Source organism: Panthera uncia, chromosome A2 (assembly GCF_023721935.1).
Source record: "Panthera uncia isolate 11264 chromosome A2, Puncia_PCG_1.0, whole genome shotgun sequence".
Lineage (NCBI taxonomy): Eukaryota > Metazoa > Chordata > Mammalia > Carnivora > Felidae > Panthera > Panthera uncia.
This window is the reverse complement of record NC_064816.1, coordinates 128,439,251-128,453,411: the sequence shown is the minus strand read 5'-3', so window position 1 is coordinate 128,453,411 and position 14,161 is coordinate 128,439,251.

Here is a 14,161-nt window from a genome sequence, read left to right as displayed (position 1 = left end):
TTTGAAGGATTAGTGACCGAAAAATTTCCAAGTTTCATTAAAATAATAAGCATATAGATTATATAGATTCAAGAAGCGCAGTGAACCCAAAGCAGAATAAGGACAAAGAAAATCACAAGGGCTATCATAATCAAAGTACTTTTAAAACACATTTTTAAAAACTATTTTTTATTTTTTATTTTTTAATGTTTATTTGAGAGAAAAGGGGGGGGTGGTGCAAAGAGAAATGGACACAGGCTCTGAAGCAGGCTCTGTGCTGATAGCCAAGAGCCCAATGTGGGGCTCAAACCCAGGAACCATGAGATCATGACCTGAGCCAAAGCTAAACTGACAAACCACCAGGCGCCCCTAAAAATATTTTTTAAAAAGTATTTAAACTAGCCAAGAGAAAGACACATCACATACAATGGAGCACATATAAGAATTATAGCCATTGTCTTGGCAGAAACTGGACAATAAATAATTTGATGGAACAACATCCCTAAAATGATAAAGAAACAAGCAGTCATCCTAGAGTTCTAATTCCATCAAAATATGTTTTAGAAGTAAAGGTGAATGAATACTTTTTCAGAAAAATAAAGGCAAGAGATTCCATCACCATCATATCTGTACTACAAAAAAAAAAAAAAAGATTAGAGAAACTTTTTCAAGCAGAAAGAAAATAAAACCAGGTGTATGTTGGTATCTGGGATTTACACAAAAGAATGATGACCTTGCAAGAATGTAAATAAGTATGAAAGGGGTGACATTGGTTAGCAGATCTCTAGAATTTATAATAACTGCATAATTGAGACTTTTCGCCTGTTGATTAGCAACTCCACATTCCCCCCCCCCGCCCCCCCACAGTCCCTGGCTACTCTCTGATTTTACAAGTTCGATTCTTTTACATACCTAATGTAAGTGGAATCATGCCATATTTGTCCTTTTGTGATTGGCTTCTTTAGGGTAATTCCTCAAGGTCCATCCACATTATTTATATGTCAGGGTACTGCAGAAGTTCCTTCTATATTTTGGATATTAATACCTTATCTGATATATGTCTTGCAAATACTCCAATCAAACGATGATTTTTTTATCTGTTAATTTTTTCCTTAGTTGTACAGCTTTTTAGTTTGGTATACATAGTCCCACTTGTCTCTTTTGCTTTTTCTTACCTGTGCTTTTGGTTTAATGTCCAAGAAAACAATGCCAAGAACAACATTATGAAGGTTTTTCCCTATTTTTTCTTCCGGGGATTTTACAAATTTCAAGTCTTATGATTAAGTCTTTAATCCATTTTGAGTTATTTGTGTATAGAATAAAATAAGAGTTCAATTTCATTCTTCTGTATACGGATATACAGTTTTCCCAGCATCATTTGTTGAAGAAACTATCTCTTCCCCATTGTGTATTCTTGGTATACTGTGGTAGATCCATTGATTATACACACATGAATTGATTTCTATGCTCTACACTTTTCCATTGGTCTATATATGTGTCTTTATGCCATTAACATATTGTTATAATTACTGTATCTTTGTAATATATTTTGAATTCAGAAAGTATGATACCTCCAGCTTTGTTCTTTTTCAAAATCATTTTGGCTATCTGGAGCCTTTCATGGTTGCATATAAATTTTAATTTTGTTTGTTCTATTTCTGTAAAAAATGCCAATGTGATTTTGATAGTGGTTGCATTGATTCTGTAGATCACTTTGGGTAGTGTGTACATTTTAAAAATATTAAGTCTTCCAATTCATAAACAGAGGATGTCTTTCCATTTATTTGTATCTTCTTTAATTTGTTTATCAGTGTTTTGTAGTTTTCAGTGTATTTTACCTCCTTAATTTTATTTATAAGTATTTTATTATTTTTGATGCTTTTGTAAACTTGACTGTTTTCCTAATTTCTTTTCCAAATAGTTCATTATTAGTGTATAGAAACACAACTGATTTTTATATATTGATTTTTATCCTGTAACTTTACAGAATTCATTTATTACTTCCAACAGTTTTTTATAAACTCTTTAGAGTTTTCTATTCCTGTGATCTAAAAGCAGGATTAATTTGTTTCTTCCTTTCCAATTTGGATGAACGTTATCTCTTTTTCTTGCACAATTGCTCACGCTATAACTTCCAGTATTATGTTGAATAAAAGTAATGAGAATGGGCATCCTTGCCTTGTTCCTGATCTTTGCCACTGAGTATGATAGCTGTGGACTTTTAATTTTTTTTAACGTTTATTTATTTTTGAGACAGAGAGAGACAGAGCATGAACGGGGGAGGGGCAGAGAGAGAGGGAGACACAAAATCAGAAGGAGGCTCCAGGCTCTGAGCCCAGCCCAAAGCCCAAAGAGGGGCTCGAACTCACGGACCGCAAGATTGTGACCTGAGCCAAAGTCGGAAGCTTAACCGACTGAGCCACCCAGGTGCCCCAGCTGTGGACTTTCAAACATGGCATTCTTTACATGGAGGAAATTTCCTTCTATTCCTAGTTTTACCTTGAAAGGATGATGAATTTTGTCAAATGCTTTTTTGGCATCTACTGAGATGACCATATGATTTTTATCCTCCGTTCTGTTAATATATATCACATTAATTGATTTTCCTATGTTGAACCATATATACCTCCCAGATAAACCTCATTTGGTCTTGGCGTATAATCCTTCTAATGGTACTGAATTTGGTTTGCTAGCTTTTTTGTGTGTTTGTAGTTTGTGTTTGTTTGTTTGTTTGTTGGTGGTTTTTGTTTGGTTTTTAAGATTTTGGCATCTTTATTCATCAAGGATATTGGTCTGTAGTTTTCTTGTGGTGTTTCTGTTGGCCTTTGCTATCAGTGTTATGCTGGGCCCATAAAATGAGTTAAGAAGTGTTCCCTCTTATTTTTTTTTATAAACATTTAAAAAGGATTGGCATTAAGTTCTTCCTTAAATGTTTGATAGAATTAACAAGTGAATCTACCAGATCGGTCCTGAGCTTTTCTTTGTTAGGATGTTTTAATTACTGGCACAATTTCTTTATTATTTGTAGGTCTATTCAGTCTTTTTGTTTCTCCAGTATCCAATATGTGGTAGGTTGTATGTTTATAGAAATTTATGAAATGTTTTCTAGTACATCCCGTTTGTTGGTATATACTTGTTCATAATAGTCACAATCAAACAAACAAAGTCAAACAAACAAGTCAAAATCAAACAAATTAATCCTGCTTTTAGATCACAGGAATAGAAAACTCTAAAGAGTTTATAAAAAACTGTTGGAAGTAATAAATGAATTCTGTAAAGTTACAGGATAAAAATCAATATATAAAAATCAGTTGTGTTTCTATACACTAATAATGAACTATTTGGAAAAGAAATTAGGAAAACAGTCAAGTTTACAAAAGCATCAAAAATAATAAAATACTTATAAATAAAATTATATCTCTGTGGCAATAGTTGTGATGTCTCCTCTTTTCATTTTTTGATTTATTTGAGTTTTCTTTTTTTTTTTTTTAATCTCACTGAAGGTTGGTCTATTCTGTTTATCTTTTCAAAAAACAAACTCTTGGGGCGCCTGGGTGGCGCAGTCGGTTGGGCGTCCGACTTCAGCCAGGTCACGATCTCGCGGTCCGTGAGTTCGAGCCCCGCATCAGGCTCTGGGCTGATGGCTCAGAGCCTGGAGCCTGTTTCCGATTCTGTGTCTCCCTCTCTCTCTGCCCCTCCCCCGTTCATGCTCTGTCTCTCTCTGTCCCAAAAATAAATAAATAAACGTTGAAAAAAAAAATTAAAAAAAAAAAAACAAAAAACAAACTGGTATCATTGATTTTTCTATTCTCTATTTTGTTTCTGTTTCAATCTTTATTATTTTCTTATTTCCTTTTATATGCCAAATTTGGGCTTAGTTTATTATTTTTCTTATTCTTTTTGGTGTAAAGTTAGGTTATTTATGTAAGATCTTTTTTTTATTCATTTTTAACATTGGCATTTATTGCTACAAACTTCCCTCTTGGTACTATATTTGCTGCATGTTATTCATTTTTTTATGTTGTATATTCAGTTTCATTTGCCTCAAAATGTTTTTTAAAGTTTTGCTTTTGACTTGTTCTTTGACTTAATTTCTACATATTTCTGAATTTTCCAAATTTCCTCCTGTTATCAATCTCGAATTTAATTTCTTTGTGATTAGAAAAGATACTTGCTATGATTTCAATCTTCTTAAATATGTTAAAACTTGTTTTGTAAACTAACACGTGATTTATCCTGGATAATGTTCACTGTGCACTTCAAAACAATGTGTATTCCGGTGCTATTGAGTGAAATGCTTTGTACATCTGTTAGGTCTATTTTCTTAAATCATGTTGTTCAAGTCCACTGTTTCCTGGTTGATTTTCCATATGGTTGTGCTATCCATTATTCAAAGTGAGATGTTGAAGAATCCTATTATGGTCTGTTGTAGTCTATTGTGGTCTCTCCCTTCCAGTTCTGTCAATGTTTGCTTTATATATTTAGGTGTTCTGATGTCAGATGCATGTAGATTTACAATTGCTTTATCTTCTTGTTGAATTAACCCTTTTATCATTATAGAATATTCTTCTTTGTCTCTTGTTTTTAACTTTACATATATTTCATCTGCTATAAGTATAGCTACTCCTGCTCTCTTTTGGTTGCCCTTTGCATGGAATATCTTCTTTTACCCCTTCACTCAGTCTGCATGTGTCTATAAATCTAAAGTGAATTTCTTTCAGACAGCAATAGTTGGATCTTGTTTTGTTATACCAGTTTAGCCACTCTGTCCTTTAATTGGGGAGTTTAATCTATTTACACTTAAAGTAATTATTGATAGAAGAGGATTTACTATTGCTATTTTGTCAACTGTTTACTGTGTGCCTTGTAATTATTGTTTCCCTTATTCTCTTGATGTCTTTATTTCATTGATTTTGTTTCATTTTTGGTATTGATATGCTTTAATTACTTTTTTCTTTTGTGTAATTTCCATAAATATTTTCTTTGTAGATGCAGTAGGGATTGTATAAAATACCTTATAGTTTGAATAGACAATTTTAAGCTAACTTCTTAACTTCAGTTGCATACACTCTATATTTTTACTACTCCGCCTCCTACATACACACTTTATGTTATTGATGTCACAGTTTACATTGTGCATCCACTAACATTTTTAGTTATATTTATTTTAATACTTTTATTTTTTTGACTTTCATACTAGAATTGAAAGTGATTTACTAATAGCCATTACAATAATATATTATTCTGCATTTGTCTATATATTTACCTTTATCAATGAGTTTTATACTTTCTTCTGCTATTGTGGGCTATATAGCATCCTTTCATTTCAACTTGAAGAACTCCCTTTAACATTTCTTGTGAAGCCGTTCTAGCGATAATGACCTCCATCAGTTTTTGTCTGGGAAAGCCTTTACTTCTCCCCCACCCCCTTTTTTTTTTAAAGAGAACACTGGTGGGGAGAGGAGCAGAGTGGGGAGCAGAGAGAGAATCTGAAGCAGGCTCCACATTCAGCATGGAGCCTAAGATGGGGCTCAATTCACAACCCTGGGTTCATGACCTGAGCTGAAACCAAGAGTCAGACACTTGACCAACTATGCCACCCAGGTGCCCCCTCCTTCATTTTTGAAGGGAAGTTTTGCCCAGATTTAATATTATTAACTGTTTTTTTTTTTTTCTTTCAACAGTTTGAATATATCATTAAACTTCCTTCTGGCCTTCAAGGCTTCTGCTGAAAATTCCACTACTGCATTATGGGGCTCAGTTGTGTGTGGTAAGTTGCTTTTTTCATGTTGCTTTCAAAATTCTGTTTTTGATTTTAAAAATTTCAATTATAACGTGTTTCCATGTGGATTTCTTTGGATTCATGATAGCCATGGGCTTCCTGAATCTGAATGAATGTCCTTTTCCTTCCCCAGATCTGAGAAATTATCAGCCCTTATTTCTTTGAATATGCTTTCTGGTCCCTTCCCTCTGTCTCCTTTGACTCTGCCACACTGTTATATTGGTCAGATTGATGGTGTCCTAGAAGTACTGTTAGCTTTCTTCAATCTTTTTCATTCTATTTCCTTTTTGCTCCTCTGATCAAATAATTTCTAATGATCTGTGTTCAAGTTCACTGGTCTTTTCTTATGCTTGATCTTGTCTGTTTTTGAACCCCTTTAGTGAATTTGTACAGTTAAATTTTTCAGCTTCATGATTTCTCTTTTATACTTTAAAAAATATTTCAATGCCTTTATCAAAATTTTTGCTTGGCTCGTGCATTATTCCCTTGATCTTGGTGAGCACCTTTATGATGGCTATTTTGAATTCTCTGTCAGGTCAATCACATAATTGTCTTTCATTAGGATCAGTTTCTGGACATTTGTCTTGTTCCTTTGTTTGGAAGATATTTCCCTGTTTCTTCATTTTTCTTGACTCTTTGTTGGTATCTGTGTATTAGACATAGCAGTCACTTTTCCCAGTCTTCACAGACTGGCCTCCTACAGGAGAATAACCACCAATCAGCTTGGCCAGAGATTCTGGGAATGTCTTTAATCATAATGGCAGTCCAACTTATTTTCTTTGTTGTTAAATGCCCCAAGTGTCTCAAGTAAGCTAGGTCCCATTAGCTCTTCAAGATGAGGGAGACTGAATCTAATTCCTCAAGCAACTCAGAAAAACTGGATCATTAAATGCTTGATCCAATTCTTTCCTTCATCTCAGGGAGAAACTGGGATATGGTGGGGGTTTTTTGTTTTTGTTTGTTTGTTTATATGTTTGATTTTTTTACCTATTTGTTCTGTAGTGACCTAGAGAGAGGGGCTGTGGTGAATAAGTTCATGATAGATGAAAGTGGTATCTGCTCTTAGTGGCCCCCAGGAGACTAGGCTATGCTAGGTTTTGTCAGGTCTCCCAGACCAGCTAGAAAAAAGGGAAATACTCTGGGCATCCCCTGGAAAAGTTGAATCATTAGACACATGGTCCAATTCTTTCCCTCCCAAGGGAACAACTGGGAGCTGGGGTTTTCTGTTTGTTCACTGTCTACTGAGCCAGGGGGAGGGATTCCAGCCCAACTGGAATTCTCCCTAGCCCCAGGCAGCTAGATTATGCCAGGTCTCATTAACACTCCACAGTTGGTTAGACAGAAGCCAGTCCTCTGAGTATCTCCCAGAAAAGCTGAAGCATTGAACATGCAATCTCCCTTTTCCCCTCCACAGGATAAGGCTGAGAGCTACGGGGTTTCATCCTGGTCATATGGTGCTGTCCTTGGAATAGAGCTGATGACAAAAGGGTCTTGAATTTCTCTACCAGTTCTGATATGGGCAGATTTACCCTCACCCAAGGTGTAGGGACCTCTCCCTGGGTTTCTTACAAAGGAAATTTGTCCACAGATTGTTAAATTGATATGTTATTGGGGTAAAGGAGGGGTGAGGATTTCCTGTACCGCCATCTTGCTAATATCACCTCACAGATTTTTATAAGTAGTATTTCCATTTTAATTCAATTAAAATCTATATAATTTCTATTTCATTTTTCCTTGAACCTTAGGTTTCTTAAAAGTACATGTTGTGATTTGTATTTATATAAGGATTTTCTAGTTATCTTTCGTTACTGATTTGCAACTTAATTCCTTTGTAGTTTCAGAATATTAACCCTTTGAAATTTATTGAAACTGGCTTTATGGAATAGCATATAATTAATTTTGATAAATATCCCATATGTATTTGAAAGTAATGTGTATTCTGAAGTTGTTGGGTATAATAATCCACGTATGTCGGTTCGTATTTTTATTTTTTAAATGTTTTTTAGAATTTTTTAAATGTTTATTATTTTTGAGAGAGAGTCAGAGCACAAGTTGGGGAGGGGCAGGGAGAGAGGGAGACACAGGAACAGCAGGCTCCAGGCCCTGAGCTGTCAGCACAGAGTCTGAGCAGGGCTCTAACCCACAACTATGAGATCATGACCTGAGCTGAAGTAGGAAGCTTAACTGACTGAGTCACCCAGTTGCCCCTGTCCGTTCATGTTTTTAAAAATTATGTTGTTAACAGAACAGATGAACATAAGGGAAGGGAAGCAAAAAGAATAGAAAAACAGGGAGGGGGACAAAACTAAGAGACTCTTAAATATGGAGAACAAACAGAGGGTTACTGGAGGGGTTGTGGGATGGGGGATGGGTTAATTGGGTAAGGGGCAATAGGGAACCTACTCCTGAAATCATTGTTGCACTATATGCTAACTAATTTGGATGTAAATTAAAAAATAAAATTAATTAAAAAAATAATGTCGTTAAATCTTCTTTAGCCATAATGTGGTTTTTTTTTGTCTGTTTGTTTGTTTTGTTTTTGCTTTTTTGTTGTTTTGGTCAACATGTTCTGTTATTGGTAGAGGCACACCAAAATATCACATAATTGTGAATTTGTCAATATTGCCTTTCATTCTCTGAACTTTGTTTTATAAAAAAAAAAATAGGCTAAGCTGTTACTACCTATAAATTTAGAATAATTAATCTTCTTGGTATATTAAACTTTTCTTATGAAGTGTCTCTATTAGTCGTATGTTATTCTTATAAGTTTATTTATCTAATAATTGCATAGTTTCACCAACTTTCTCTTATTTGGTGATTGCATGATATATTTTCTCCATAATTTAAATTTCAACATTTATGTGTTATATTTTAGATGTGCCTTCTGTAAGTAGTCTATAATTGTGTTTCTTTTGTTTTGAATTTTAATCTAATATATAGACATTTTTATTGGATAATTTAGCTATGCTATATTTAATGTAATTATTCTTACATTTGGGATAAACCTACCATATTACTATTTTCTTTGTATTTCTTCCACCTGCTCACTCACTCCCCTTTTCTTCTTTTGAATTGATAATTTGATACAGCATTTTTATTATTTAATTTACCTTGGAGCTTGTAATGCACATTCTTTACTAATCAAAGACTAAGGTAAATAAATTGTTTTATTTCTTTCCACCTGAAATAAGGGCATTAGAATACTCCTCTTTACCCACTCCAGACATACACATTTTTATCATGAGTTTTAACTCTTTATGTGCTTAAAATCCTGAAAGACATTATTATTATTGCTTTATATCATTAAAATTCATTTATACTTACATAGTTACATTTTTTTTCTTGCCATTCTTTCCTATTTCTCTGAGCTTCCTTTGGAGCCTCTTCTACCTAAAGAATACTCACTAATATTTCATTTACTATAGGTTTACTGGTAACAATGTCTCCATCATTTTTGGTTTGTCATTTTTACCCATCTTGCTATCTAATAGGTTCAATACAAGGGAAATGCCTGCATTTTATTGTATGCATTTTGATAGTATTATAAATGTATCTCTGCCCAATGTACATAAATCCGAAAAACAATGGATATGATAGATTGTGAGTTGTCTAGCTCAAAAGTGTTTAATTCTTAATCATGTAAGACAGTGTAAGTTTAAAAGAAAAGAATTGGCCATGGAATAATAAGCCAGTAGTAGAGGATTATGAAGTAATCATCATTTTCAAGATGCTATAAATACTATCTGGAAATTAATGATGTAATGTGTAAAGGTTTTTAGGCCCAGCACAGAATTCAACAATATCCGGCTAGTCTAGTTGAGCAACGATTTATCTCCATGTTTATGGATAAAAATTGGACTTCTCACTAAACGGTGTGCCATCCAAAATTTGGTTTCTGAGTACTGTGCAAGATAATCTTGGAAAAGAATAGAATAGCAAGAGTCCACAATAGCTCTTTAGTATAAAATTAGAGGTCACCACTCCAAGCCTTCTAAGTCAAAGACAAATGTTAATGAGCATAATGTTGAGGCCAGACTGCAAGCCCGGCCTGACCTCATCAGTATAAATTGACTAAAACAAACATTATGAATATACCAATTCATAATTTGACATATTTTCTGTCTTTCATTTATACCTTATACCTTATTGCTGAAATAGTATGGCATTTATGTACTTGGTATTTTATATCATTCACATATTTTTATGAAAAACATGAACCACCATTACTCTGGGACTCCTGAAATCTCCTTGGCCATTCTTTATGTTGAATGAAGTATATGAAGCATAGAAACATCATATCAATGAGAGTTATACATAAAATTAGTCAAACCAAACATTTTTTTGCTAAAGGCTCAAACTCACTTCCTTGCATTAAAGCTGTTTTCCTTTAATATATCAATGGCATAAAGAGTATCCATAATAGCACTGTAAAAAGGAGAAAAATGAAAACTAAAGAAAAGATTAAGTGTGCCCAGAAAAATGTTACCTGAAGTTTAAAGTTAGAAATAAATGTTTACTGTGACCTGACAAGATTGGAACATTTATCTGGGGAAGAATCATGTGAATAAACTGTGCACAATGAACAGAGTGAAGAATTTGCCTGACATAAATATTCAGCAGAGGGTATCCACAGTGGCGGAGGCTCTTAACCAGGTATAAAACATGACCCATCCTTTACATAGATGTCAACTCTGTCCCCATCCACCCTAAAGTTTATGTTGCCCATTGTAGCAGGCATGGATGCTGGGCATGGTGCCAACAATATGAACTTCTCACAAAGGCTGATCTAGCACTCCTGGAATACCACAGCAATAAAGGCCAATGCCAGTTAAGTCCTTGATAGAACAGACTGACAGCATTGTTGGGGGCCAGGAGGGCAGTTTGGCCACCCAGTGGCAACTTGAATTGGACTTCTTTCAGATAGCCGTTGGCATTTTGTCCTAAGCATTTTACATGCATATATACACTCCTTGATTTCACTGTATCTATTATTGCAATCCATGACTTCAGCTCTCTCTAGACCTCAATGTCATTATTCTCTCTTTTTGCACCTTCAGGACTAGGGTTGGTAATGGCTTCTGATTGCTACCTATCCTTTGCTGTTTTGCCATTCTTTATTGGTTCCTTTAACCTTCACAAAGCTTTTTAACTAGCTCCTATATTCCATTCTGTCTGGTTAAAGCCTTTTTAGTTTGCTTATTTTTTCTCACTTAAATTCTGACCAGTAATACTTGAGGTCATGAATGTACTTGTTCAGGTAGAAAATGTACCATAACATGAGAAGTAAACTGGGGAAAAAATCCAGGGAACAGGAAAAACATACATTCATACATGGATGGGGAAGAATCAGATTGGTAGAAGGAAAAAGGAGGATAGACCAAAATATAACAATTTCACAACGAAGATAGTGACATTGATACAGTCAAGATAAAGAACAAGAGGAGGAGTTAAGATTGTGGAGTAGAGTGGGGCTCCTGAGTTTGTCTCCTCTCTGAAATGCTAGATCAACAGCAAACCATTTTGAACAAGGAGTTTGATCTGAAGATTAATGCAACAGTCTGCATAGTTTGAGCCAGAGAACTTGACAGGTACACAGTGTGGAGAGGTGAATTGGAGGAGAGAAAAACTGCAGAACCACGGAGCATAGGGAGCCCTTTATGCTGAGAGAGGACACAGAAAGAGAAAGGGGGAGAGGGTGCATCAGGATTGCACAAGAAAAGCACTCTCCCCAAAAGTAGCTGGAGAAAAAGTGAGAGAGGAAGAGTGAAAATACTTGCAGGGAACTTGACAAGAAATCTGTTCCTCAAAACCTCCTTGATGTGGAGGAAAGAGAGGGTTTCAAAATTACCAGGATCCTATAAACATTGGAGTGCAGAGTCTAAAGGTTGGGAGCTCAGTGCCTGGGAGTGCTCCAGTGAGGAAGTAGGACTAATCCCCAGGAGCAGGCAGAACAGTCTAAGGGGTTCATGTGCCACATGGAGAGAAGTAGTTACCCCGATTGGAGTGCATTTGGTAGAGGTCATATGGCCAGCCCATGGGCAAAAGTCCCAGAGGACCCCAGAGAGAGGCAACATTTACTGAACTTGGAACAAAGAGGCCAGAGTGCAGCAAAATATAGCACCAGCTGTGTGGTGTGATTTACCATAAACTCTGAGCCTCTGTTGCTGTGTGATTGCATGAATGTTTACTGGGACAAGCTGGCACCCAGCCATTGCTTAGGGAGACCCTCCCCCAGAAAATTAGCATGGGTCCAAGCTGTGGAGGTCTCTGATGTGTGGGATTTTGAAACACAGCTCTAACTGATATAAAATTCTGGAGGGAGGCACCACCTGGCAGGCAGATAGCTGGGTCATGGAGAGGGTAGAGGTGGGGAGAATGGAGACCTGAGATAAAGGAGGGATGCTTGATCATAGGTCAGTGAGGGCATAAAGTTCCTTCATGAGAGACTAGGAGCTGGGTGAAGCTATGTTCACCCTAGCGTGTATATACATGGATCTACCCCAGTAGACTACACAGTGCCACCAAGTGGGAACAGAGCTATTACACCAAGCCCCACCCACCTGCACCCTGCAAGAACATCTCCCAGAAAACCAGCACAAATGCCTTCCACCTGCCTTTTAGTCTATAGACTATAGTGTGCTCAAAGTTTCAATTCTAGGGAAAACTTGATGTAACTTCATTCGGGTTTCATTCTGTTTGCTGGTTTATTTGTTTGTTTTCTTCACTCCTGTTTTTGTTTATGTTATATTTTTTTCTTCTTTTATTTTTCTTGGATACAGAAAGCAAAATCTTTTTTATTTTTTTATTTCTTTTTATTTTTTCTTTATTTTATTATACTTTATTATTAAAAATTGTTTAATATTTTTTAACTTTTTTTCCTTTCTCTTTTTCTCTATTGTATCAAGCTTCTCTCAACAAGCAGATTGAAAAATACCTACGATGTAGCATCCTTTATTTGATTTTTTGTTTCGTTTAAAAAAATTTAAAAATTTTTAACTTTTTATTTTATGAATTTTTTCTTCCTCCAAAATGACAAGATGGAGGAATTCACCCCAAAAGGAAGAACAGGAAGAAATGATGGCCAGAGATTTAATCAACACAAATATAAGTAAGATATATGAACTAGAACTTAAAACTACGATTATAGGGGCACCCAGTGGCTCAGTCGGTTGGGCGTCCAACTTCGGCTCAGGTCATGATCTCCCAGTCTGTGAATTTGGGCCCCATATCGGGCTCTGTGTGGACAGCTTAGAGCCTGGAGCCTGCTTCGGATTGTGTGTCTCCCTCTCTCTCTGCCCATCCCCTGCTCACACTCTGTCTCTCTTTTTCTCTGAAAAATGAATAAACCTTAAAAAAAATTTTAAATAAAATAAAACCACGATTACAAGAACACTAGGTGGGGTTGAAAAAAGCATAGAAAACACTAGAGAATTGCTTTGTATGGAGATAAAAGAACTAAAATCTAGTCAGGCCGAAATTAAAAATGCTATGACTAAGATACTATCTCAAATGGATGCCAGAAGGCAAGCATGGACAAAGTAGAGCGGTGAATTAGTGATATGGATGATAAAATTATGGCAAATAATGAAGCAGAATAAAAGAGGGAAACAAAGGCAAAAGATCACAATACAAGACTTAGAGAACTCAATGTATTATTAAAAAGGAATAACATCTGAATCCTAGGAGTCCCAGGAATTGAAGAGAGGAAAAAAGGGCAGGTTTATGTGAGCTAATTATAACAGAAAATGTTCCTAATCTGGGAAAGGACACAGACATCAAAATCCAAGAAGCACAGAGAACTCTCATTAGATTCAATAAAAACTGACCATCACCAAGACATATCATAGCCAAATTCAGAAAATACACAGAAAAGGAAAGAATTATAAAAACAGCAAGGGATAAAAGTCCTTAACCAGGGCTCCTGTGTGGCTCCGTCATTTAAGTGTCTGACTTCGGCTCGGGTCATGATCTCAGAGTTCATGAGCCCCGAGCCCCATGTCAGGCTCTGTGCTGACAGCTCAGAGCCTGGAGCCTGCTTCAGATTCTGTCTCCTTCTCTCTCTGCCCTTCCCTGCTCACACTCTGTCTCTCTCTCTCTCTCATGGGGAAAAAAAAAAAAACAACAAAAAAAAACATTAAACATCTTTTAAAAATTAAAAAAAAAAAAAATGTCCTTAACCTACAAAGGAAGACAGATCGAGTTCACAGCAGATCTCTCCACAGAAACTTGGCAGGCCAGAAAGGAGCGTCAGGATATATTCAACATACTGAATTGGAAAAATATGCAGCCAAGAATTCTTTATCCAGCAGGGCTGTCATTCAAAATAGAAGGAGAGATAGATCTACAGACAAACAAAAACGAAGAAGTTCATGACCCCTAATCTAGCTCTGCAATAAATTT